Below are 11,726 nucleotides of genomic sequence, written 5' to 3'. Positions count from 1 at the left end.
AAAACCACCAAGAGGGGGAAGAAGGGAAGGGAAAAGGAAATCAAACAATCCAACTGCTGATTTTCTAGTTGAATTACTTTAGGGTTCGTGGTGGGGCCCTGGAGTTTCTTTCGATGTAGAGTGAGACTCCCCACATGGCGATCCCAGCTCACCAGGGCCAGAGAACTCGGGAGGTCAGAGCTGCTCTCCTGAGGGAAAACTGTTCTGGACAGGATCACAGAGCATTCAGAATGATACACAGAATTATAAAGAAAAGAAATCTGGTGCTACAGTTGGAAAATCACAACTAACGGAAACTGAGTTTATTCTTTAAAGGTTAGTAAGTCTGGTTGACTGAGCCACACCTAATACAAGAACAGACTTAGGCGATGATGGAAACTTTATAATGGATGGATCAGGCCAATATCACCGGAAGCCCCTGATCAATGTGAATTTCACTAAGACTGAGTCTACCAGTCCCTAGGTGCCTCCAGGGGTGACACAATAGGGAGAGCCCAGAACTACCTATGAAGAATTCTTGCAAAAAAATGAAAATAAAAAATTGAACCTGACTCCAATCACGTCTCTAGATTTCATTTCATAAGGAAACAGAAGATGTTAGATGACAGCATAAAGATGCAATCATCCAGGGATTTCCCTGGTGGTCCAGTGGTTAAGACTCCTCACTACCATTGCAGGGGGCCTGGGTTCGATCCCTGGTCAGGGAACTAGATCCCACATGCCACAACTAAGAGCCTGCCGCAACTAAGACCCGGCACAGCCAAGTAAATAAATAAATAAATAAATAAATATTTTTTTTAAAAAAAAAGATGCAATCATCCAAACTCAGAGCAAGGGAAACTCTATAGGACAAATGGCTCGGGTTTTGAACAAATAAATGGCATGAAAAAGGGAGTGGGGTTGGGAGGGGAATTGTTAGAGATTTATAGAGATTTAAAAAATGCAGAGTGTGGAACTTGTTTGGATTCTCTTCAAATAAACCAACTGTAAAAAGGCATTTTTAAAGACAGTTGGGGAAAATTGAACCAATTAGACAACAATTGAATCCAAATATGTTGTTATATCTTATCAGCAGGATATTAAATGATATTAAGGAGTTGTTGGTAATGATAGGTGTGATAACAGCATCAAATAATGTTTTTATTAAAGTACTTATTGCTTAGACATAAATCCTAAAGTATTTACAAGTGAAATGATATGTCGTCTAGAATTCACTTTCAAATATTCCAGCAAAAATGAACAAACAAATAAATAAAACTGTTTGATTGGGGAAGGCTCAATGAAAAGACAGTGGGACAATTGTTCAAGCTGAATGTTGAGTCAATGGGGTTCATACCCTTCTTTCTACATTTGTGTCTGTTTTTAAAATTCCAGAAAAAGTATCAAATGAATAAAATTTTAATTTTTAAAATCTTGAGAGCTTAACAAAGAGTTTTCCAAATTTCAATCAAAGGGAAAACAGGTACCTGGTGAGATTCTAAGAGGATTTTCTGGTGGCAGCCCTGGGGAGCCAGCGTCTCAACAGCACAAGACGTCAGCTACCCATGAACACGGACTGTGAAGCCTCCCTGCACGACCATTGTAAAACTGTCTTTTTGACGTGCTGCACTGGCTTCCGTAACATCTGACTATCTATGGAGCTAATTAAATGATCAGCCTCAGAGCTGTGAGATGGCCCAGTTTACGTGGGAAGAATCCTTCACGCAATGCGGCAGCCACTAAGCGAATTCCCCTCAAAGCCATAATTAGTCATCCCGAGTTGTTCCCAATCAAGTCCTATCTCAGATAAAGAATTCCCAGTTGGCTCCTAACACCTCCCTGGTGGTGAAGTTATTTATTTGATCTCGGCACAAACAGATGGAGGTGGGGCAGACCAGGAGGAAACCCCGTGGGTCTGACCTGGAAAGGCCTAGTTTTTGAGTTAAGGTGTCCAGTTAGTGGGGCTTCTATTGGACTAACAGGGACTGACTGGGTCGATTCCTCTTTAAAGGCGCAGGCAAGGCCTGTTGACTGTGGCCCGGAAACGCCAGTCTCTGTGACGAGGCAACTGTGCCCTTGATCTTCTCTGCCAGCATCCATCAAGGCCAGAGAAGGGCCCTGAGTACCACTCGGGGCCCGGGCCTCACCCCCTTGAAGAGAAGTGACAGAGACAAAAAGCATGTTGGGCAGAAAAGCTCCTGTGCTGGGAATAAAGACCTGGACTCAGGCGAAGTCCCCAGATTTGCTGGGGTCTCAGGGTCCTCATCTGTAAAATGGGGGCCGAAGTGATTTCAAAGACTCCTTTTCAACTAAGAAATGAGTTTAAGGGGCTGGAGTTCTTCTGGGAAATGGTGCAAAAACTCAAGGTGAAATGTTTGTGGTTTCCGTCCTCAGCAGAGAGGCTGTATGGCTTAGTGGTCAAGAAAGGATCTGAAACCAGTTCACCCTGGCTCTAGTGCAGCTCCCACCCTCACCAGCCTGCGGCCTTGGGCATGTCACTTAACCTCTTGAGTGTCAGTTTCCCCTCTGTCAAATGAGGATAACAGCAATACCTTCCTCATAACGTTTTATGAGGGTCAAGGTAATGAATGCATGTGAAATGGGCAGAACTTAAAGAATAAGCACCATGTAAGTGTTGCTATTATTTTTATCGAGAAAGGTAACACTTTACACATTTTCACAGCCTTAGGAATCTAGCACGATGCTGTTGATGTTTTCTGAATTAATCAGACCCTCTCCAATAATTTTAGACTTTAGAAGATGGGCATTTTTATTAAAACCCTGGCCTTGACAATGATAACAATGACAACTATTAAAAGGGATAAATTTTAAAATACGATAGCAATGACAAACATACATGACAATGATTATGACACAGAGAAGCATTTATTGTACACTTTCTGATCTTGTTTTTTAAGTCAGAAGGTTGGAAGGACATAGGGTGGAATGGACCCCTAGGGTTTTTCAGCTTAAGCCTCGGTCAGAAGTTCAAGGCCCTCTACAACATCACCATGGAGTGACGCTTCACGTTCTGCTTGAATTCCTCCAGGGACACGGGACTCACTACCCCCGACAGAGCTGCTGTTTGAACCTTGCCCCAGGAGAAAATGTTAAAAGAACTGAGGATCTTTAAGCTGGAGAAAAAGTTTAGTGGAAACATAGCTGCCTTATACATTTGATGAACCGTAATTATAATTATTATTAACATTGATAAGATTAACATTAAGCACTGTCACTAATATTTTTTTATTATGGTGATCATTTATTCAGCTCACACCATATACCAGACACTGTGCCAAATACTTTACACGCCTTCTCATTCAATCCTTCAACAACCCCCTAAGACGGTATTATTATTCTGATTGTATAGTTGAAAAAATTGAGGTAGAGAACAGTTAGGTAAAACTCTGCTCAAGGATATAATTAGTGAGGGCAGAAACAGGATTCAAACCTAGATTGGTCTGACTTTGGAACATAGAAGAGTTTGTAGAAGTTACTGAGACCCCAAGACATAGGCTATCTGCGAAGCAGGGTTTAAATCAACATGATGAGAACTTTCACATGAGACTGAACTCATTTCAGGCAATGAAGTGTTGACAGGGCTTTTATAAGAGACACACACACACACACCCTGCTCAGTCTGGTGCCGGTTCCTGAAGGGCAGCAGGTAGATAGGAAGGGCCGGGACCTGGTGATGCTGGGAAGGAGACATCTGACTCGTCGAGTCAAGTGGGGTATCCACAGCAGTCTCACTGCTGGAGAGACCCCCCCAAATGGGGCAACTGGTGCTGCTGCACATGTGTGGGCCTCCCCACTGCTTCGTCACCCCTGTCGGTCCTGCCCCACTTCCCTCCACAATGCAGCCTATCCCGGCCCCATCTCTCTTAGCAGATGACCACTCTCGCTACTTCCTGGGGGAAGCAGAGGTCACTGGGCCGTCAGCCTCTGTGTGATGAACAGGCTGCAGCATCTTCACTCCCTCCCTCCTCATCTCCAGAACTGGGCACCTAGAACTGTTCCATCTCTCTCCACTCTCTTTTCTGAACCTTTATTCCCGGTCATGTCCTGGCTTCTTTCCACCAGTGCATCACCACACTCAACAACACAGGAAACGTAACCCACTTGATCCCACATCCAGCTCCCCGCAGGTGGCCTTGACCCCCTTTCAGAGCCAAACGTCTGAAAGAGCAGTTGACATGCTCTCCTGACTACTCCCTGCGTCTGGCCTCAGCCCACTCCACCTGGTTCCCAACCACACCAGCACGGGAACGGCTCCTACCATGGACATTACCGCCGTTTCCAACATCCCCAGGACACGGTTAGGCTCTGTCTTTTTTTTTTTTTTAAAGATGTTGGGGGGGAGTTTATTAATTTATTTTATTTTTATTTTTTGCTGTGTTGAGTCTTCATTTCTGTGCGAGGGCTTTCTCTAGTTGTGGCAAGCGGGGGCCACTCTTCATTGCGGTGCGCGGGCCTCTCACTATCGCGGCCTCTCTTGTTGCGGAGCACAGGCTCCAGACGCGCAGGCTCAGTAGTTGTGGCTCACGGGCCTAGTTGCTCCGCGGCATGTGGGATCCTCCCAGACCAGGGCTCGAACCCGTGTCCCCTGCATTAGCAGGCAGATTCTCAACCACTGCGCCACCAGGGAAGCCCTAGGCTCTGTCTTAATGTGACTGGATCTGTTCTTCACTCCCTCTTCATGAAACTCCTATTCCTCTTGGTTACTATCAAACACTCTTTCTGGTTTTATTCCCCACCTTAATGGCTCTTTCCGGATCCTCTTTCTCTCAGGCCTCATATTTGTTTATCAGAAGCCATCTCAATCCAGGCCCACCCAGGACCATCTGCCCACACGTGGCTTCCCCACAATCGCCCTGCTGATCAGAACCGGGGGGCCGTTCTTCGTCTGGAGCATTTCTCACACTGTGGATCCCTTCTCCTTTTTCTTCTCCTGAGGCTCCACCCCTGCCTATTCACTGGGCCCATTTCAGCCTCCAGCACCGGCCCCTGTCCTGGGCTGTCCCCGGCAGGCCCTCCCCGCTCTTCCTTCCTTCTCCTCACTGCTGCCTGTACTGGGACTCACTCTGTGGCCACCCCAGGAAGCCCAGGATGCCTTTCATGCTCCTCACGGTGTTTAATGCCCCTCCGATGTTCTCAGACACACAAAAACAAGCTGTAGATAATAGAGTGGTCACAGATCTCCAGTGCACACTGGGGTCTCCTATGGCTGCTTTCTGATAACCAGACACTTAGCTCAGGATGGAGATGAGAGAGATTCTTACACTGCACGGGGGACTTGAATTGCCTCTGTGGACAATAATTTTTTTTTTTTTTTGCGGTACACGGGCCTCTCGCTGCTGTGGCCTCTCCTGTTGCGGAGCACAGGCTCTGGACGTGCAGGCTCAGCGGCCATGGCTCACGGCCTAGCCGCTCCGTGGCACGTGGGATCTTCCTGGACCGGGGCACGAACCTGCGTCCCTTGCATTGGCAGGTGGACTCTCAACCACTGTGCCACCAGGGAAGCCTGTGGACAATAATTTTGTTTAGCTACCCAATAACTTTATCTCAGCTTGGCCCACTCTTAAATTCTCAGTAGATCCAAAGAGCTTAATAAAGAATGTCAGAAAACAAGTATTTTCCAAATTAACAAGAAAATTAATAAATTATTCGAAAGAAAAAAACCAAAACACCAGGGGAAATATATTAGAGATTTCAATTGGACAACCCTCACCTAAGCTGTTCTTCCTGTAAAATGCGTGTAGATCATGTATCTTGTATACATTGCCTGGGTCTCCACAGACGAGATCATAAAAATGTGTTTAAAATCTATTTTTCCTACAATAAGAATGTACGAAATGCAGCTGCAATGTCGATGCTGGAGAAGTGGTAAACACCGTGAACCTGAGCTTCAGCACAGTAATCCTCACCACCGCCCCTCCCCCCATTTCTCGTGTACTCACTGCATGCGAGGCCCTGTGCTAAGTGCTTCAGACACATTAATTTCCTCCCCATTTCAGCACCAGGAGGCAAGTATTATCACCCCATTTGCAGGCCCTCCCTAGAGGGCTTACTTGGTGAGCCAGGATTTCAACTTGATTCTTCCAAACTCCAGTCTTTACGCTTAGCCTGTGCATTCTCCTGCCCCATGCTTTATTTCAAGTATTTCGCAAACCCATTCAATCCATTCATTCCCATCACCTTCAGCAAAAATCCCAGAATCCTTCCCAAATCAAACAAGGGCAGATAATGTAAATATGGAGTTCATTAACATTTTAAAAGAAATTGCAGTGCAGTCTAGATCAGAGTTTCTCAACCTTGATAACTACTCGTATTTGGCTGGGATAATTCTTTGTTGTGGGAACTGTCCTGTGCATTGTAGGATGCTTAGTAGCGTCTCTGGCCTCTACCTACTAGATGCTAGCAACGTTTCTCCTCTGTCCCCAGTTGTGGCAACAAAAATGTCGCCAAACATTGCCAAATTTCCGCTGGGTGGGCAGGTGGGTGGAGGAAACTGCCCTCAGTTGAGGACCACCCCTCTAGATGTCCAGACCATCAGCACGCACTAAACATCTCGTACCTGCCTCACTAACTTTGCATTCTCTGCTTTGCAGACTCCTGCCTGGAAGCAACAGATCTGAAATTCCACAGTAGGACAGACAGCAAGATCATGGCCATAAAGAATTCAGGAATAGGTGATCCTTGGCAGGTTGGTTGGCAGCTGGCATCAGATTTAGGAATTTTTTCATATAGGTCAGTATTTTCTTGCAAAAATGTCTACTTTACCTCCCTTCACGCCAAGTCTGTTTATCTTATACAAAGTACTGTCTTGTTATGTTGCTATTAAAGATCATGCTTGTGAAGACTCTGAGCACTTAAAAATGCTCGTGACAATGAAAAAAGCAGATTAAAAGGTTGTATGAACATTGTGATGGCAACTAAAGTGACAAGAGAATGATGGAACTAAGGTACTGGGATTATGGGCAGTATTTTCCTCCTCTTTCTAAGTTTCCTGTAATGTAACTTCCATAATACCTTTCAAAATTAGAAAGTGAAATTTCAGGTGGTGTCCCCAGACATGGGTTTCCTCCCACCAACTACAGGTAGAGTCACCAGAACAGTTAACCCCACACCACACAACTACTACCTGGACTCCCTGAATTACCACCTAGATCCACAGTTTGATCTTAGATGACATCACCTGGATGACCTGTTCTATATCTGAATTACTGAGTTCATATAATGAAATTTATTATAACTCAAAAATAACTAAGTTATTTTTGATAAAAAGTTAAGATTTATTCTTCCATTGCCTGATCCCATTTTTGAATCTTGCTGAAACCTACAGTACCTTGGATCCCTCTGGGGGAGGTGTGGGTCCCTGCTCCACCCCCCACCCCTTGAACCCCGTTCTTCTGAGGCAGCCCTGATGCATGGGGTGGGCCCTCAGCAGCCATGTTTGTATTTTAGGTCCTGCCCCTAGACCCAGCTGGGGGCATGGGAACCTGGCCTGAGCTGGGCAAGTCAGGTTCTCTTTCTTAGAAATTCAGAATTTTGAATGAAGAGACCCAGGTCCTAGGGGTTGCTGTAGCTGAGTTATGTAGGGGGCAGTTCTCTAGAAAGTCCATAATAAACTCCTGCTACTTGGATCCCCAATTTCTGTTCCTTCTGAGATTTGGTTGGTCAACTTTCCCTGGGATCCTCCCCCTCCAAAAATAATATTATTTTTTTATCTATCTATTTATTTATTTATAAGCTGGCTCTAATTGATTTTTCTTTCTTTTTTTTTTTTTTTTTTGCGGTACACGGGCCTCTCACTGTCGTGGCCTCTCCCGTTGTGGAGCACAGGCTCCGGATGCGTGCAGGCTTAGGAGCCATGGCTCACGGGCCCAGCCGCTCCGCGGCATGTGGGATCTTCCCGGACCAGGGCACAAACCCATGTCCCCTGCATCGGCAGGTGGACTCTCAACCACTGCGCCACCAGGGAAGCCCCGATTTTTCTTTCTTATAACTAAAAGAATCTTAACTCCTAGAGATTATATTTGAGATCTCTTTATTATTCATATAAATATTAAGCCATAAGTATTATTCTGATTCTCTTCCCAGTGATAATGTCCTGAAAATCTCACGTACCGTCTGCCGTGGTTGCATCTTAAAAGCGGGAATGTTGGCTTCAGTCAGACTTATTTCAAGTCTCACCTCTGCCTCTTTGAGCCTGAGTTTCCTTATGGGGTAAGTGGACACTTAACACTCAGCTGCAGGGCTACTTTGGGGTTTAAATGAGGGCATGCACAGGGCATGGCACACAGGATGTTTCTGTACACACCACACGCCCTGCTCCTTATGTTCTGTCTCAAGCCAGAAGATATTGGTTCTTCTTTATTAACTCATGGTCCAAAAAACTAAATCCTATTTTGTAAAACAGTCTATATCTCTATACGTGCACTTCTCACATCGCTTTTCTCTCCCCAAATGCCAACACTTGATTTGAAGCATGTCCTCAAGGCTTTCTGTTTCCTAACCAGGATTTCCTGAGCCTTAGACGTGCTTGTCAGGTTTCTTCTGACATAGAATTAGTGTCCTCACACAAGTCCCTAACAATACGTAGTGGTTAATGGGCTTGAAACATCTTTGGAAATGCTTTACCATTATCCCATACATTTGGCCCAGGAATAATAATAATTTACTGAGGGCTTACTCTGTGCTTTGCTTGCATTATCTCATTTAATCTTCATGCAACTCTGTGAGGTAGGTAATACCATCACCCCCATTTTACAGAAGAGGAAACTAAGGCTGAGAGTAGTTAAGTAACCTGCCAGTGTCACATAACTAGTAACTGGTAGAGCTGAGTTCAGAGCCCTGCTTAACTGTTAACTATGCTAAATTACTCTGCTAATTTACTGCCTTTACATCACCTACGGTAAACTTCCTGGCCTGTTCTCAGTGTGTGATGAGCCAAGCATCAGGATGCACCTCTTCATCCTGGGTCCATAGCAAAGATCTCTGTATCTATGGGCCCGAGGGTCCTAGCTTACAGCTCCTGGGGGCACAATATGCTGCTCTTTCCCCCAGAAAGACCCCATTTGTGCTGCCAACCTAAGAGTTACTGCTCCTTCTTTTCCTCGTCTCATTCACCTACATGCCATCTACACCTTCAGCTTCTTTGACTTCTGTTTATTGAGCACTTACTTTATACCACAAAAATGTCCAGAACCTAATTCACAATAAGTATTAGCTCTTGATTCCATCATTAAGATTCACACACACACTAAGCAGAAACTAACACACTATTGTAAAGCAATTATACTCCAATAAAGATGTTAAAAAAAAAAAAGATTCATACACACACACACACAAAACCCCTCATGATGGCTCCCAGGGCCCTGTGTGAGCCAACCCCAGGCCATATCCCTGGACCACCTCCAACCCCTTTCCTCTCCCTCACGGGCTCTAGCCCTACTGGTTGCTCTGTTCTTCCAAGAATACTCTCAAGCACGTTCCTCCTTCAGAGACTTTGCACTTATCATTCCTAGCTTGCTTACCCACTTCCTTCGGTCGAATATTCCTTAAAAATTGTGCTGTGCCCTTTTCACAAATGATCTCATTTTATCCTCAGCAACCCTAGGAGGTAGGTACCACATTAGGTTGAAACTGACAATATTTGACTGCTTGACTCACACGAAAGCAATTTCATATTGTTCAACCTGGTATAATCCTTACTTTACAGATGTAGGAATTGGAGCTTAAATAATTTGGCAAAGGTCACACAGTTATAAAGTGGCAGAGCCAGGATTCAGTCTCAGACCGTTCTTATCCTGAAGTCCATGCTCTTAATGTCTAAAATGTACCATGTGCCTCCGAGACCTTCCCTGTTTCCTTCTTGGATTTTTGTCCTTCCATTTCATCCAGGAACACCTCTATTAAGCTGAGATACAGAGAGACTGAAACACTGATACTTCCACTTTAAGAGCCCAGAGCCTTTCAGTCAACATGAGTGCTGCCTACCTGGATATCCTGAGTCTCTGCTACCATCCAGCCCCAGGTGAGCCCAGGATGCCGAAAAATGTGCTCTACTAGATTTGCACTTTCTGAAAAGTGAAGAGGAATTATGAGTGTTAGGTATTGGGCACCTGACGTAAAAACAGAGAAGTGACTCAGAAACTGTGGAAGGGAAAAGGAAGCCTGAGAGTTCAAAAACACTTAGAAGGCAAATAACTTTGTAATTCTCTCACCTGTTCAGCAGAAGCCTCCTTAAGAAGTAGGCATAGGGCCAGGGGTTTGGGCCTGTCTCTGAGAGTCACTATCAACACACAAACTTAGGGCCTTTAGGGAACGCCAACCACATCACATCTTCCCCTCAACCTCCCTGCAGTCTGCAGGCCAGATCTGGCCTAGGCTTGATTTTGTGGATGTCGTTTTGAATATCATTCCTAGATAATAATGTGTGTTACAGATTTTACCAGTTATGGAACACCTCCTCAGAAACAAGTGGCTCCCATGCTCCATTTATCTCTCTGGGTTTCCAGTTTTACTTGGATTTGGGCTTTTCTGACAATTTAGTATCCTGCCGGGTCTTTAAGATTTTTAGAGTATGTCTTGTACACGGAGGGTAATTCCAGAGCCTCTCCCACCATATTATGAAAATGGAAGTCCATTCAATGTTCTCAAGCAGAGGAGTCGCTCACTATCAGACCTTTTGATTTGTTTTTTAAAGGATGGCCCTGACAGTTGTCTGTAGAATGGTCTAATTAAGGGGCGGAATCTAGAGACAGGAGACCATTTGAGAGGCCATCGCAGTGGTCCTGGTGAGAAGCAGTGTCCACTTGGTCTGGCCTGGGGAGGTGGCAGTGGAGGGACACAGAAAAGAACCAATTCAATAGGTATTGTTGAGGCATCTGTGCAAATAGTGCTGGCAACCTGCCTCTGTGGGTGAGCTGAGCAGGTGCTCTGAGAGGACCGTCCTACCATCTTGACCATACAGCTAACGGACCAAATGACCTCTGAACCCTTCCCAACTGGATGATTCTCACACCTGATATGGAACAACAGTGACACCTATGCAGTGTTTAATAGTTATGACCCGCTTCCACATACAGGGTCGTATTTGATCCTCATAGCAACCCCGGGAGGTACATATTATTTTTCCTATTTTAAAAATTAGAAAATTCAGGCTTGGAGAGTTTAAATGATTAATTCAAATACTAATCAGACCCAATAGATCTGGGGTTCAAATGCAGGTCTTCTAACTCCAGATCCCATCCAATCTTCTCTATTGAGCAAAAGTGCCAAGGAGACCATAATATTGAGAGGAACAAAATCAATGCTGTTATTTTAAAATAAATAAACATTCCATGTTATTAAATTGATACAAATAGAATTATAGCAACAGCTGTATCTTAGTTCATACTCTGTGCCAAGAACTGATCAAAGCACTAACTATATGATCATGTTTGGTTCTCACAAGAACCCAGAGAGGTAGGTACTATTATTATCTCCATATTATACATGGAGAAACTGTAGGACAGAGGGAAGATCCCACATGCCGTGGAGCGGCTAGGCCCGTGGGCCATGGCTGCTGAGCCTGTGCGTCCGGAGCCTGGGCTCCGCATCGGGAGAGGCCACAACAGTGAGAGGCCGGTGTATTGCAAAAAAAAGAAAAAAGAAAAAGAAGTGCTATATCCATGGTCTGAATTCTTCTCTTTGTTTAACACTAATTTTTATCGGAGTATAGTTGATTTACAATGTTGTGT

The 11,726-nt window shown here is 44.8% G+C and overlaps 1 non-coding gene across 1 annotated transcript; it reads left to right on the top strand.

The window, feature by feature from the left end:
- The first annotated feature begins 634 nt into the window (after positions 1-634).
- Positions 635-707, top strand: TRNAG-ACC (transfer RNA glycine (anticodon ACC)). The gene has a single exon. It is a non-coding gene; the product is annotated as a tRNA-Gly (tRNA).
- The last annotated feature ends 11,019 nt before the right edge of the window (positions 708-11,726 follow it).

This window comes from Lagenorhynchus albirostris, chromosome 17 (assembly GCF_949774975.1).
Source record: "Lagenorhynchus albirostris chromosome 17, mLagAlb1.1, whole genome shotgun sequence".
Classification (NCBI taxonomy): Eukaryota; Metazoa; Chordata; class Mammalia; order Artiodactyla; family Delphinidae; genus Lagenorhynchus; species Lagenorhynchus albirostris.
This window is presented reverse-complemented; position numbering and strand designations above follow the sequence as displayed.